The sequence below is a fragment of the Mesocricetus auratus genome, unplaced genomic scaffold, assembly GCF_017639785.1.
Source record: "Mesocricetus auratus isolate SY011 unplaced genomic scaffold, BCM_Maur_2.0 Super-Scaffold_100010, whole genome shotgun sequence".
NCBI classification, from domain to species: domain Eukaryota; kingdom Metazoa; phylum Chordata; class Mammalia; order Rodentia; family Cricetidae; genus Mesocricetus; species Mesocricetus auratus.
The window spans coordinates 68643128-68659479 of NW_024429194.1; positions in this window are offsets into that span (position 1 = coordinate 68643128).

The window sequence follows — 16352 nt, forward strand, 5'->3', positions numbered from 1 at the left end:
TATGTGACAAGAAAAATGATACTCCATCAGATAGACAGACAGTGGGGACCTGAGGTCTGCCCAAAGCATGGAGATGACTGTAATGTCAGCCACCTTAACTTTAGTTTAGATTGTGGAACCTTGAGCCTAAAGCACCATGTGCTTAGATTCCTTTATGCCAAGAAGGGGAAACAGTGTTGGTTGTTGTAAGGCGTAATCTTGGGAGGGGTGACTTAATACTCAGTGATGGATGAGCAGTACAGGGGGAGGACCTATCTTTTAATCCTCATGAATGACAGTTTGCAGTTCTGTAAGTCAGGGGGATTATTGTTTTGTCATGGGCAAGTTTTATCTGATCCTTCCCTTCCCGAGTTCTTTAGGGCTCTGTGGCAAGCTACTGACTTTAATGGTGACTTCATGATCCTGAATGGCCCTATTCACGTCTGATGGCTAGCACTCAGGGGCTAGGAACACCACCTCACCACAGTCACTTAACAACTTCAACAACTTAACTCAGGTTACTCTCCTAGGGTGTGTCAGCAAGAAAGCCTCTTGTGATACCCACTATGCTAATGTCCTTTTGGCCAAAGTGAGTCACATGACCAACACATATTCAGAGTGTAGCAATGTAGACAAGCATCCATTGCAGGGGTGATCTGCAATGTCACATTATAAGAATTAAGACGGAAAGCCAGGTGGTGTGGGTGCATATCTTTAAGCCCAGCACTTGAGAGGCAGAAGCAGGTGGATCTCTGTGAGTTCACGGTCGGCCTTGCCTATACAGGGAAACCCTGTCTCAAAACACAAACAAAAAGAATGGGCATTTCAGGGTCAGGTAAAATCCTGACACAAGGGAATCTCCCAAGAATCTACAAGGCTAACCACAGCTAATACTCCTAAAAATATCAGATATGTGGAGTGCACTGGTCATCTTCCATGACCAAACTGGTGCCTAGCCCAGTTGTCAGAGAGGTTTCAGCCCCCAATGAATAAGCTTTGTGTGGACTTTTCCCCTCACAGATCTTTTCTTCTGTACTATTGCTTCTGATTTTGTTTTATGGGTTTCTCTGCGTGCAAATGTGTGTCAGTTGGTATCTGTGTCTGTGTTTTTTATGCTTTTCTTTAACTCTTTTTTTTCTGTTAGTTTTGTCCTATCCTTGTTTGTTTTTATGTTATCTAACTTCATTTTATTATTATCATTTTTTGTTGCTTGTTTGTGTTCTAATGAGAGAGAAAGAAAGGGTTCAGGTGGGTGGAGAGTGGGGGAGGATCTGGGAAAAGTAGGGGGAGGAGAGACCTTGATCAGAATATACTGTATGAAAACAATCTGTTTTCAATGTTTAAAGGCACAACAAAGCATTGCAGAGAATTGTTCTCCTTGTTTTCCACTACTACAATGCTTTTGTCCCAAATTCCTTTTTGCAGAGGAGAAATCTGGTTCTCCTGAGTACGGCTTGCACAGGCACACTCAGCCAGTGACATAATCGGAACCATGCAGTCCTTTCGCTCCAAATCACATTCCTTGCATTTCATCGCATGCCATTATCCTCTCTTTCCCTCCAGCCCCTCATAGCTGCTTTATTTCTTCTGCAGAAAAAGCACTGTATCCACCCATGAGAACAGCACAGGAGAAACACAGTCTCTGTGGGTGTTCTCTGTCCCTTGCAAAATTGAAGAGGCCAGCTTGAATTAGTGAGGTAGACCACTAGGCATTCTGAGTATGTGGGAACTCACAAACCCAAACACATCATGGTAACTAGAAGCTAACCCTGAAGGGCAATCAGGAAACCTCCTTGATGCAGGAGAAATTCCACTCACCCCTTTTGCTGGTATAAACATACTCGGGCATTTGTGGCTGTCTTAGTTTGGGTTTTTATTGCTGTGAAGAGACACCATGACCACAGCAACTCTTATAAAGAAACATTAAATGGAGAGGGCTCGCTTACAGTTTCAGAGGTTCAGTCCATTGTCGTCACGATGGGGAGCACGGTGACATGCAGGCAGACATGGTGCTGAAGCTGAGAGGGCTACATCTTGCAGGCAAACAGGAAGTCGACTGACTGTCACACTGAGTGAAGCTTGAGAAAAAGACCTCAAAACCCACCCCCACAGTGACACACTTCCTCCAACAAGGCCACACCTTCTAACAGTGCCAACTCCTCTTGTGGGCCATTCTCTTTCAAACCACCATAGTGATCTACATTGTCTTAATATTCTTAGCAAACTTGCCTGTTGTCAGAAAGCTTAGGCTGCTGTGGGCTCCTCTGAGAGACATCTTGGCATCTGTGTGGTGTTTCCTATTTGTAGTTTCAAGCATATGTATTTGACCCTATTTTGTGAACCTGAAACTAAAGCTCAGGGAGGTTATGAAATTCTCTTGAGGTTAAGCTTCTCATGGGCTCAGCATGTGGTGTAACATGAAAAACAGTTGGTCTCAATAATAAAAACCCAGAGACCGAAATTGGGATTCAAGTAGAAAGGTCAGAGAAGCAAAGCAGCTGTCCACTAGAGTTTTCTCACCTCTACCAATGCTCAGACCAAAGGGGTGATCTTGTCCTCTGATTACATCTCCAGACTGTATTGTCCCTTAGACTGTATGTCTTTACCAAACCCCAGACTGCCTCAACCTGTTCCTGTCTCCTCCCGGCTTATATTCCTCTCTAGTGCTGGGATTAAAGGCGTGTCATCCCAAGTGCTGGGATCAAAGGTGGGGAGCTCTGTTTCTTCTTTAGACTGATTCATTCTCATTTAGCTCAGGGTGGCCTTGAACTCACAGAGATGCTTCTGTCTCTGTCTCCTGAGTGCTGGGACTAAAGGTGTGGCCACTACTGCCCGTCCTCTATGGCTAATTAGTGGCTTAGTGTGTGTGAGGCTAACTAGTGGCTTAGCTCCCCACTCTGATCTTCAGGCAAGCTTTATTAGATGATAGACAAAATAGCACCACAATGAGGATTGGCTCAGAACACTGGCACAGCAAGGGTCTTCCTGGGCTATGACAAGAAAGTTTTTCCCAACATGCACCATGCAGTGCTGGCCTTACAAGATGCTCCACAAACAAACAAAACCCAATAAATTGTAAGATACTGCATATCAGGGTACATTCATCGAAGAATGCTCTTAGAGACTGATGGTGTAGGGTAGCCCTTGGACCATGCATAAGAGGGAATTGATAGCCAGGAATGCAGAAAGCAAAGTATGTAAAATCACATGATGACTTACATGAGGGCCACAGAAAGAACCCAGCTCTACAAAAACCCTGATATGATCCTCTTTCCCACTCCTCACGAAGACTCTGTGCTTAAATGTTTACCTAGTATAGAAAAAAATAATTTTGGCTATGTTAATACTCAAACCAGAGCCACAATTTGAACAAAAATCTTACTTTAAAAAAAGAAAAAATACTATCCTGTTTTTGATTCACCTGTGCTGTTAAAACCATGTGGTTGGTAACAGTTAGTGTTTCCTATGTCAAAAATTAACCGTACTTTCTAAAGCTCAGTCTAAGGTTTTTTTTTACAGACTTGGAAGTTGAATGTTTCACAGATGAGAGTTCTGAGCCTTAGAAGAATAAGCTAGCTTATAGAGACTGCTCACTGGTTGAGATGAGAGACCACGACCCTAGACCTGACAAAAAAACATCTTAGATGTCCCCTTGTTTCAGGGGAGATCCCCAAGGCTCTGCTATCATGGGACCACAGAGGATGGACTTAGAGGCACAGGCAGTTCACACAGCAGGAACAAAACATTGAAACCTAGCCCAGGACCCCCTCACTGGATGTGTCAACAAGTGCCTGCTATCCCCTGGCTGGGGATCAGAACTCAGGTCCTTGGACTCGTGAGGCAAACACTTTACCAACTGAGCCACCTCTCCAGCTCCTACAGACCTTGAGCTTTTGATCTCCTGTCACCATTTGCCAAATGCTGGCATTAGAAGTGTGTGCCACCCCTGCCTGGCTAATTCTTGTTAACTTTCTCTATATAAGACAAAGGACAGAAATAGCTTGGCTTCTTTCTTCCTGGTCTAAACGTCCGACTTCTTCTCAGCAGCTTCTCTCACTGAAACCTTTATGTAAATGTTGAACAGGTGTGAAAGCAGACATGCTTGTGTTTCTGTCTAACTTAAGGGAAAACTTTCAATCTCACAGCATTAATATGTCAGCTATGGGTTGTTTTTTTTTAACATTCTGTTAATCATGTTAATAAAGTCCCTTGCTGGCTCAAGATTATTTGCTTTTTTTGTTTTTAATCATGGGTGGGCACTGAGTTCCAGCACCATTTAAGACAACTGAGGCTTTCCACCTGTGGATTGAGTTGTCACCCACCCTCCCCAAAGTTAGAGACAGCTACTGTGTGACCACTCTGACTGTTGAGACACCTGCCTTCTGGGTTCCTAGAGAACCCTGCTGACAGAGCAACCAAAAATACTTTGAAAGATATGAAAATTCATACTGTACACCCTTGCTACCCAAACTTCAATGACGCTCGAAACTGCCTGGGATTATTTGCAACAGGCTGCCATGCTGTCATTAGACAGTACTGTACTGCCTCGCCCTTCACGACAAACCTACTGCTTAGTAATTTGTTTTACATATGCAAATCCAGCCACTGGCCTTGGCCAACAATAGCAAGTCGCTTTCTGGTAAATATTGTCAAATCTGGGGCTATTTCTAATTTGCAAACCAAATGACTCCTGAATACATAAAGACCCAAAGAATGTGATTCAAATTCGTTGCAGATGGGGCTGGGGAAATGGCTCGGCAGCTCAGAGCACATATTGTTCTCCCAAAGGACCCAAGTTCAGTTCCCAGTACCCACAGCAAGCAGCTTACAACCAACATGTAATCCCAGCTCCAAGGGGATCCGATGCCCTCTTCTGACCTCCACTATCACCTGCATACAAGTGCACACACCCACACATTCAGGTACACAACGCACATAATTATAAATAAGTCTTTTGTCTTTTTAAAAAATTGACTCAGACACAGTTTAGATTATAAAGGTGGTTCTCAGCCTTCCTAATGCTGCGACCCTTTAATACAGTTCCTCATGTTGTAGTGACCCCAACCATAAAATTATCTTGCTGCTACTTCGTAATTGTAATTTTGCTACTATTTGAATTGTGATGTAAATATCTGATGTGAAGGATATCGGATATGTGACCCCCAAAGGGATCATAACCCAGACACAGGATGAGAATCATGGAACTTCAGAGGAACTTAATAGTATGGACCCAAGCCTAACACCACAGCATAGTGTTTAGACCAGGCTGTTCCTCGTTCTAACTTACACATGCTGTGTAAAACACTGACTTTTCATGCTCTGTCTTCCCCATAGAGGCTCCATTTTACCAGTGGCTTTGGCTCTGGTTTGGAAATGGAGGATGACTCTGCACCTGGATAGACGTGCCAGTGACACCATCTTTCCAGCATTGGCCACAAGTGACAAGTGACTTACTCCTGTCACCCTATAAAGTTACGGGAGAAGTCTGCAAGGGTACATGGGCAAGTTACAATTACAATGTAATGATATTGTAGCTGTGGCTCTTTCACCTGACCCTGAGAAGGCAACAGCCCCTATGGGTCCCCCAGTTGACCACCTGCTATGCGCATCAGGCAGAGAACTCTGGACCGTACCCAGCTGGGTTGGGTCCCCACTGTTGATACAGTTTACTCAATTGCCATCTGCCTGCCCTGTCGATCCCTCTGGACCTGCTGCCCGTCCGTCCTTCCACTCATCCCTTCATCTGGCTGCAGCTCTGCATCTGGGCTCAACTCCACAACTTCGCTCACAAATCTGACTTGCAATGACAGATTATTAGCAATACAGATTCCGCGTGTGTCCCTATCAGTTTGCCTGTTTTTCAGGTCTTCTGAAACCTCTTGAGCTCTTTGGTGGCCTCTCAGCCCTTTACAGTCACACCTATAGAGTGTGTGTAAACATTTATTGACTATATATATATATATATTATATTTAAACATGTTCATGTAGCATATATATTTACTCTGTGATTAACAATATGTAATCTGAGAGTGCATATTAACGATTAAGACTAGAATAAGAAAAAAAACTGTGTTTACAACATCCATTGTTGCCAAGGAAAATGGATCTGGCAAATTTCTACCATTAAAATTCCTACACATTGGGACTATCAAGACAGCTCAACAGTTAAGAGCACTTGATGCTCCCAGCACCCACATGGTGGGGCTCACAACATCTGTAATTCAAGTTCCAGGGGATCTAACTCCCTCTTCTGGCCTCTGATGACATCAGGCATATACTTAGAGCACTGATATACATGCAGGCAAAACATTCAAATAAAAGTATTTTTGTTTTTTTGTTTTTTTTAGCAAAATATACCTTAAAAATGCCAGTACCTTTCGAATCATTCCTGACACTGTGGAAAGACACAGAGGTCTTCATTTACGTTTCTGACACATTTCAGGAAATGCTTGGGGGGGGCTCAAGAACACTTAAATAAGTTTACAGAATTGTTTCTTCATAATTCAAAAGAAAGTGTGCTGCCTTTACTATACACTGGTTTTAAAAAGAGAGAGAGAGAAAGCAAGGGATTCTAGGAGCTCACTGAGTGACTTGGAATTCTTCTTGAGGGGTATGTATGAACGAAACAGAATATAGCTTGAATTCTCAGGAAAAAGTCTAATTTCAAGTATTCTTCCCACTGTGCCTTTATACTTTGAAAAGGGCAGACGATCCCAATGCTTTGAAATTTCCAGGATGTTAAACAATACACGAGCCACTCACAGCTGATGGTGAGACTACAGCCACTACTTTATTCTCGTAAGCTATATCTACCTTGGAAGAAAACAGCAAGAGTCCGATTTCACTCACTTTGACTGTTCTATAGGAAAGCCTAAGAATGTGTCAACAAAAAAGTCATGGAGAACCTAAGAGAAAAGCATCTGAAAGTCACTGGACATCATTTCATTTCCTTGCCATCTCTAAGATGTGAAAATCCTGAGGAGTTATTTCAGAAAGATAAATATGACCAAGAGTGTGTGGAGATCAGCTCACAAACACAAGCTCTCATGCATTCCCTCATGAACCTTGACACCCACTGCTCTCCTCATCCAGCCTGAACTTCGAAACTAAAACCATTGTGTCTACACCTTCAACATCCACTGGAGATCTGCTGCAGACAGCTGGGGGGCAGAGTGCAGGAACTATGTAAGCTACTGTGTGCCCAGCTGTTTACCTCAAACCCAAACTAGGTTTCAACTTGAGACTTAGAGTAACCATTTGCTATTAACCTATTTGATGCCACAGTGAATTTAGAATAATGTATCCTATTTATTCACAATTGGAAACATAGATAAATACACATTTCACCGAAGAGGTGCCTTAGGCTTCTGTAACTGAGAAGAGCTTCTGTTACTTTTTGTTATTTCATCATTTTGCTGTAAAATATTTTACAGAAATACAATAAAAGAATTGTTTGATACTTAGTACGGGATTTTGTCATTTGTCACAACTGTTTATACACACACACACACCCCATATCCCATCTCTGACTTTTCCTCTCATCCCTCCCAAATGTTTACTTTAGGAAATTCTTTCTAAAACACCAGCCAATCAGATTTAGCAAGACATACTGTTAATACCCAGTCTTTAGTTTTTGTTCGAATCTCTCCAATTTTCTCAAGAGTCTCCTTTGTAGAACTTTTCGTCATTCAGATTCTGTTCTAGAATTCTTCTGGAACTTAGCTTTCAAATATTCTTAGTTCCCTTTAATGTGAAACGAATCTGCAGTTTCTGTCTTTCATAACAATTAGAGTCTTACCCTTATTTGTTTTTGAAGAAGTAGGAAATATGAAAATGCGTAGCTGCATTCAAAAAAATTTTAATATTGGTTGGTTCAATACTAAAGTGTTTACATTCAATATTAAGTATTTATGCACCTAAGATCTCATATGTAGAACACAAGCAGAATCAAACAAAAGGAATGTTGAGAAGTTTGTAGTATTCATGTTAAGTCCATAGGTTTTTTTGTAACTGGAATTACAAAGGGCTTTGCCTGAGATTAAATTGATTGGTGTTTTCTCTGTTGCCTGGAGACCAAACTTATTGATCTAGGCTTCGTTACTTTATAACTAATGTGGAAAGGAAACAAAGAGACTAGGAATGGAAAAAAAAAACCCACACAAACTCATGAAAATTTCAAGGTCATTTACTACCTCAAATGCTGAGAGGGAAATGCACTAGGCTAAGAAAAATGGCAGTGTTTTAAAGAAGCCAAAACATGGTTAAAGTATTAATCCATCTTCTTGGTTTAATAAAAGTCTAACAGATGAGTGAAGGAACAATGAGAAGGTAAAGAGGAAGGGACAAAGCTAAGTGTTCAAAACAAAAAGCCTAAGATTTGTATCAGACATCATCAATGTCCTAATCTGCACCCTATCCTAGAGGCCATGTGACGGTGGGAGACAATTTCTATACACAAGTGACTTCTCTTCAGGTCTGATGCTCATGTAGGTAGAAGAACAGAGATGGAAGTCAACACCCCAGGAGTAAGCTTCAACTGGTGTTGGGCGGGAGCTAGGGGATGCCAATGTCAGTGTTAGGGAATTCTGTGTGTTCTGTGAAGTCTCACGTAGTGCCTGGCACATGCTAATAACTCAGTTGCTTTTTTTTTCTGGTTGTAACTTAGGGGAAAGCCTCACCAGTGCGAAGATTTAGGTACTGGATCGTGTTTTTCTTTTTTTAAATGTGGAAAATGTGTACAGAAGGTTTGTAACAAATGTAGAAAGATTAATAGGCCTCATGTAGAGATAGATGATAGATACATCAGATAGATAGATGGATAGATAGATAGATAGATGGATAGATAGATAGATAGATAGATGGATGGATAGACGGATGGATGGATAGATAGATGGATGGATAGACGGATGGATGGATAGATAGATAGATGGATGGATAGATAGATGGATGGATAGATAGATAGATAGATAGATGGATAGATGGATGGATGGATGGATAGATAGATAGATGGATGGATAGATAGATAGATGGATGGATAGATGGATAGATAGATAGATAGATAGATAGATAGATAGATAGATAGATGGATAGACGGATGGATGGACAGATAGATAGATGGATGGATAGATAGATGGATGGATAGATAGATGGATGGATAGATGGATAGATAGATAGATAGATAGATAGATGGATAGACGGATGGATGGATAGATAGATAGATGGATGGATAGATAGATGGATGGATAGATAGATGGATGGATAGATAGATAGATAGATAGATAGATAGATAGATAGATAGATGGATGGATAGATGGATGGATGGATGGGTAGATGGATGGATAGATAGATATGCAGGGAGACTCTCTGGATACTTACAAAGATACTCTTGTCTGAGAGAGAGAGACAGAGAGAATAGTTGAAGATATAAATAAAAGCAAGATGTGATAGGGTAGCAAAGCTTCAAAGAAAACAGAAGGCTGGAACGTGCAAGTGCATTAAAATAATCTTCTTAGGGTCCATGGGGGGGAACTGTTAGGATAAAACTGCATCTAAAGCAGAAAGTTAACGATTTCCCTATCTTTTGATCCTTACTTGCTCTGGTTAATAGCCAGGCATCGTGACTTCTTGTCTTTTATTCCCTTCATTTCTTTCTTTCCCTTGCACCATACTGTATATATGTCTCCACACCTTATCCACAGTTACCATTTTATATGACATTAGCATAAGAATACCATCAACCCATCAACCCATACTGGATGCCATGGGTTAAAAACATGTGTTGAGCAGTAGCCCCTGTCTTGTGATTTTATGGCTTCTAGACAGGCTTTGCAAGTCCAGACCTAAAGAATTCAAATAGTAACGACGAAATTCTTCTCCTAGAACACTGATGTTTGATTAACTATGCTTGGGGAAGGGGATTCTAACTGTTGTTTTAAGTTAACATTCAGTTATAAGATCAAGAAATTCTCATAAACTGGTTTATTGGTACAACTGCTTTGGAAGCTATTGCCATTGTTTACTAAAATTAAACCCACACAGGATTTCCACCTCTACATATATACTATAGGTACTTACACAGAGAGATGTACCCAAGACTGCTCATCACAGCATCCCTTGTAATATGATAACATGGAAACAAAAGTTCAATTGCCTATTGACTAGATAATGGGCTAATAAAATGATGAATAGTCAAAGAAAATTTTACATCGCAATAAGAAAGAGCACACTATGTCTCATGACAGAGATATGTCCTGTTGCATATTGTTGGACAAAGCTCAAAAAAGAATGTGTATTGAATTATTCTGTTTATATAAACACCATGAAGAGACAACGTAGTTGATGAATATCAATCGGCAGTGATACATTAAGGGCAATGGTGGAGAAAGGCCCAGGGCAGTTCCCGGGAGGAAGTACACAGGGCTTCTAGGGTATTTGACAGATTTTCCTTTTTTTTTAATCTGGGCAGTCACTTGATGGGTATTTGCTGTAAAATTGTGTGGTATGCTTCATACTTTCAAAACAGCATTTTAAAAAGTAATGGGGTTAGTGAGATGGCTCAGTAGTAAAGACCTGTTCCCCCAGGTGTAATGACCACAGTTCAATCCCTGGGACTCACATGGTAGAAGAACCAAGCCCTGTAGGTTGTCCTCAGATTCCCTCCCACACACATCACACACCTACCCAAGCACATACACATATAAGTAAATACATAATTGTAAAAAAAATTAGGAAAGAATCGACAAAAGAATCGAGCTATCTCTTGTGCACAGAATGGGTAACATTTAGAAAAATCCTGACACTTCTAAGTTAGAAATCAACTTCAAATAGTCAGACTTGGAGTGAAGAAGTTTCAGAGATAGTGCAAGCTTATGTTTCCTTTTATGTCTGTACAAGGGGAATTTTATTAAATCGTCGGCATAAATAAGCTTAAGTGCACAATGAAAATTCTAAGCATCAAGACAGCAAGGGGACATAATTGGAGGATTTTGTCTTAGTTGTACATAAAATAATAGTGCATGTTACATCGAATGCCTTCTTAGATGAGATGGATATAATTCTATTACAGTTGTTATTTACGAATCAAACCTATCTAACCAAGGGGCTGTGAAGGCGGAGACGCTGAGGAGTTACCACAACAAGCACACAGACGTTTCTGAGCAGTGTGGCTGTATCGATGGGAAGTTGAGTCAGTGCTCACAGTAGATGTTTCAAAACCCGGCAAGCCTTCACTTGTGTGGTGACTAAGCAAAGGTGACAGACAAAAAAAGTCAAGCAAAGGGAGGCAGCGCTTAGAGATGGATTGAACAGGGAGCTGCGCTGGCCTTTTCAAGTTAGCCTATAGTCATTGTTCACCTGTTGGGGCTAATTCCATGTGCTGGCTATGACAGTCAGCCCAGCAGCTATCGCCCTGAGTTGTTTCTGTGTCATCGGTGTGCTTGTATTCTCTCTACTACACGCCATAAACCCATAAGCCAAGGAGAGCCACACCCCTGAGTCCTCCAAATCACCAACAAATGCTAGAAGTATAGTAGTCAACAAGGAGACACCCCTGTGCTGTGACCACCAAATTTAGTCATGCATGGCTCAGCCGGCCTTTGCCAAAGATGCCAAGGAGCCTGATGGTCTCCTAATCTCAATTCACACTCATCGCTTGCTTTTTGGCAAACACTGAGTTGAACCCCGTCTTCCAGGATATATCCTTGGCGGCGGCGGGGGTGGGGTGGCGCGGGGTTTCTGGTGCTGTATCTTCTTCAGGCACTTGGCTTCCAGTCTGCTTCAGATCCCTTCAACCCCCAGGAGCACTTCTGGGCATCTCCAGCAGGTGGCTCAGCTACACTTCTCAACACCTCCCTTATGCGTGATAGAAAGGCAGCCTCCTACCTGGGCATCCTCAGCCAAAGCCATCCTCATTGGCTGGGCCTGTCCTTCAATCAGATCCCTGACATTTCAAGGACCTGTGCCTCCTCTGGACTGAATCTGTTAAAGAGCTACCCAGGCTAAAATGTTGACACACTAATATCTCAGAGCTGAAAGAAATGTCTCCTTCCACCTTCAGTCTGTCCGCTGAAACCCCCTCCCCCCATTTTAGTCATCTCCCCTATTGGGGGCTGGAAACTGCCTTTCCCTTTTGTCTCAAATGGGCCTCTGGGGGGGGGGGATCCTCCATCCCCCAGCTTTGGAACTTTGTAAGCAAGGCTTTCCTTGGTGTCACCAAACTGTCCCCTAAATCACTTGTACAAATATATGTCCCTTAGGGACACAGCTGAATGCGGCACTTGACTTTAAATCTTCCATTTTAATCTGGATAGTTTGTGTCAAGAATAAAAATGTCTGCCAGGCGGTGGTGGTACACGCCTTTAATCCCAGCACTCCGGAGGCAGAAGCAGGCAGATCTCTGTGAGTCCAAGACCAGCCTAGTCTACAAGAGCTAGTTCCAGGACAGCCCCCCAAAGCCACGGAGAAACCCTGTCTCGAAAAACCAAAAAAAAAAAAAAAAAAAAAAGAATAAAAATGTCTGTTCATTTCGAGGTTAGGTGGGTGACTGGTTGCCAGGGTGGCCCAGCCCATGAATGCCTGGCTACTCTAGGGAAATCAGGACTGGCCCTCGAGTAGAGTGGGCACAACGGTCATTTTCCTGGTCAACTAAAAGCATGGGAACAGGCCTGAGGGCTTGCACAGCCAGTTTGCACGTAACATGATTCAACTAGTTCAGGTTTTGTTACACCTTCTATGTGTAAATTTTCCAAGTAAAAAAACTACCCATGGATTGGCTGATAGTTTTCATCTTAAGCCAAGAAGTTAATGTTTATCAGACCAATATTATTAATCACTGTGTCTGCCTTTATGTCGGGCCCTCCTGGGAGCCCCAACAGTCCCACAGGCACAGGCCTCCCTCTGCGGAGCTCAGTGGGCATGCCCACACACGGGCTGATTTCAGGAGTGTTCCACTAAACAAGATGCTGTCGGTCCTCAGTGAGGGAAAGACAGCATTTTACGGCGAGTTGTTTCCCTCAACTATTAAATTTAAAAGGGATCATTTTGTGTTGGAAATGCATTGAGAAGTCTAAGACAACACAGGGATGAGAAAACCATTATAAGAAAGGCAGTTTGTCTAACGCCGCAGGGTCGTCCTAGGAGAATTAAGGTTTTCACCTCATTTTGGAGATGCATTTAAGGTAATGCCATGAATTCCTGCTCCGGGCAATCTCTCACGGTAGAGATTTGTCATGAATAAAACAATAGCATTTCCGTGGTTTTGAAATCGCTCAGACACGCAGTTATTTACTTTGTGAGTTAAACACCGCCGCTGGATTGAGGCGTGCAGTGGCTTCCATGAGTGAAGCCCGTGTCAGAAGAACGAAGGGCTTTGCGGGGAGTTGCTTCTGCTGCTGTTTAACAGTGCTCAGCGTTCTAGGAGGGCGGCTGATCACAGCTCGCTTCCGTGAGCAAGGCAGCAAACTACACAAATCTGTCCGCTAAACCCATTAAGTCAGGAAACTAAATAAGAATTGGGTATGGTAAATAGAGATAGGAAGGCTTATTTTTAAACAATTTTCTAGCAGATCACAGTCAAGGCAGCCGACTCTCTGACCCCCTCTACTGGAAACCATCAGTATTGCGTGGTTTGAAAACTTTTTAATGGCCTTGCTGGGTTGTTACATGTTATTTTGAGAATTCCAATATCTTCCTTTTAAGTTCAGTCATAGTTTTCTCGTGATTATCTTGATTTCATAATCTCTTCTTAACCTCTGGAGAAGTAATGAGTTATTCATCTCTGATTTACAATTATTGAGACTAATTAAAAAGCTAAATCTTTTAGAGAGATTAATACAGCAGAGACTGAGAAATCACTCAATTTTCCGTTGTTTCATTTTGTTTTGATAACCAGACTTGCTCAGCTAAATAATATTCAGTGATTCGTTGATCTAGACAACATTCACCTGAGGAAATCCAGCAGCTTTTACCTGTCCCTCCCTCCCCCTTGGCCTCCATACCTCCCCTCCCCATGTAGAGAGACTCCACATTCCTTTCCAGCCAGTCTTCCCTGAGCCTACACTTCAGTATCTTAAACTGTCTTGGTGCATGAGCGAAGGCTGGACACCACGCCATAAACAGGTTGCCAACTGTAATCCTCCTGGGACACTGCGGCTAATTCCATGAACACCCTGTACATTTCAAAGGCTGGGCTGAACACTCCCATGTTCATGATTTCATTTCAAACGGATCCTTGTGATACACGGCCCATGGCTACAGCCTGCAATTGCCATACCAGACCTGTGAGTAGCCACTGACTTACTTCACAGCAGCACCAAGCTCCAGGCCTCTGGCATTTCCTTGACTTGGTGCAGCATGCAGCCAGCCTCCCCTGCCTCATGTGACCCAGAGGTCACAAACAAGGCCATCCATGCAAGAGCCAAAACCCCCCTCTCAGAATCAGCATGCCCAGCACGTCCACTCAGAAGGGGCCCTCTTCGAAATCTGTCACCTGTCATTGCCATACAGTCCACCTTTGAAATTTTGCTAGGGGAAGATTAGTTTTTATGATATAGCTTTACACCAAAAGAATTTATTTTCCTAGGAGGATTATTGGAACTGACTCTGCTACTTCACAGTCACACGAGTTTTTACTGCTCTCAAATCATAGCTGAAGCGCCAGTGGATGTATGTGTGTGTACAGGTGTGTGTGTATATGTGTAGAGGTGGAAGACAACCTAAAGTGTCACCTACCTTTTTCTTTTAGTGACAGAGTTTCTCACTGGCCTCAGCTCACCAAGAAAGCTAGCATGGTTGACTAGGGTCTTAGAGTTTCCATTGCTATGAAGAGACACTCTGACTGCAGCAACCCTTACACAGAAAACTTAATCGATGGGGTTCACTTACAGTTTCAGAGGTTTAGTTCATTATCATCGTGGCGGGAAACACCATAGCATCCAGGCAGACATGGCACTGGAAGAGTAGTTGAGAGTCTTAGATCTCCCGGGCAACAGGAAGTCGATTGAGACACTGGGCAGCGTCCTGAGCATAGGAAACCCCAAAGCCTACACCCACAGTGACACACTTCCTCCAACAAGGCCATACCCACTCCAACAAAACCACACCTCCTAACAGTGCTCTCCTTTTGAGATTATGGAGGCCAATTACAATCAAACTACCACAGCTTGTGGGCAACTAGCACCCACCTGTCTCTGCCTCCTTAGCGCTGGAATTACACCTGGCTTGCTTTGTTTACATGAGTTCCAGGGCTCTTCGTGCCTCTGTGGCTAGTCTTTCACTGCCTGGGCTATCTCAGAAGCCCAGATCGTGTTTGAAACCCTTTATGTTTTGGACTCTGGCTGCCTGGCTCTGAGCCGTTCAAGTATTTCTATACAATCGACAGTTGGAATCTGGAAAGATGTGCGGGTATGGTTATAATTTAAAGGAATAAATAGGTCGGTGCTAAGGCTCAAGTTAAGAGAACTCGGGAACCTGCAAGCTCACAGCTATTACTCTCTGGTGTTCTTTATTAGAAGACAGGGTAGGACTCTGTGGTCTTTCAGGAACTGGCTCCTTATTCTAATCCCGAGCCCAGCCCCAGCCCCAGGCCCACTCCACCCAGGTGGCCTCTAACAGGAATCCCTCCCACATCCTCTGAACACCTGCTCCCAAACGCTGATGGGCTTGATTGCAGCTCTTGCTGTCCACACTGCAGATAAAGAAAAACATGAATACTCAGAGCACCACACACTACTGTTTGAAAGCAATTTAGTTATGTTCAGTGGGAGAAAGTGCCCAGCTTTTTCCTCTTGACAGCTTTTACATGTTAAAGAAGTATCCACCTGAGACCAGCAAACACATCTTCACCAAGTAAACCAATATACCAGGTGTTCAACTTCAGCTTGGAGGGCAGGTTGTGGGAAGGAAGTTAAAAGACGTAATAAAGATGAAAGATCTGGAGTAGCCTGCACAAACCAGGGGGATAAATAAGCATTATACTAACAAATTCACGAGCTGGCTCTCAAAAAGACAGTAAAATACTTTAATCTCTAATGATTGGTCATGTGTCTGGAAAGAGATCAAATGTCCATCAATAACACGATGAGTGATGTTCTAGTCACCCCACTCAACACTATTAATAGAGGATGAAAAAAATCTACACCTGCATGTGCTAATATACACAGCAGCCAAGGATGCCATTAAAAATAAATGTGTGTGTGTGCACGTGTGTGTGTGCATAGTTTATATTTATTTAAAATTCAAAACACAAGCAAAGTAACCTATAGTATTAGAAACACAGGTAATGACTATTTTTGGGAAGAAAGATGACTTTTAAGGAGATTTGTGATGTTGGACAGTCTGTGTCCTCAGTTGATGCTTACTTGGGTGTGCTGAATGTT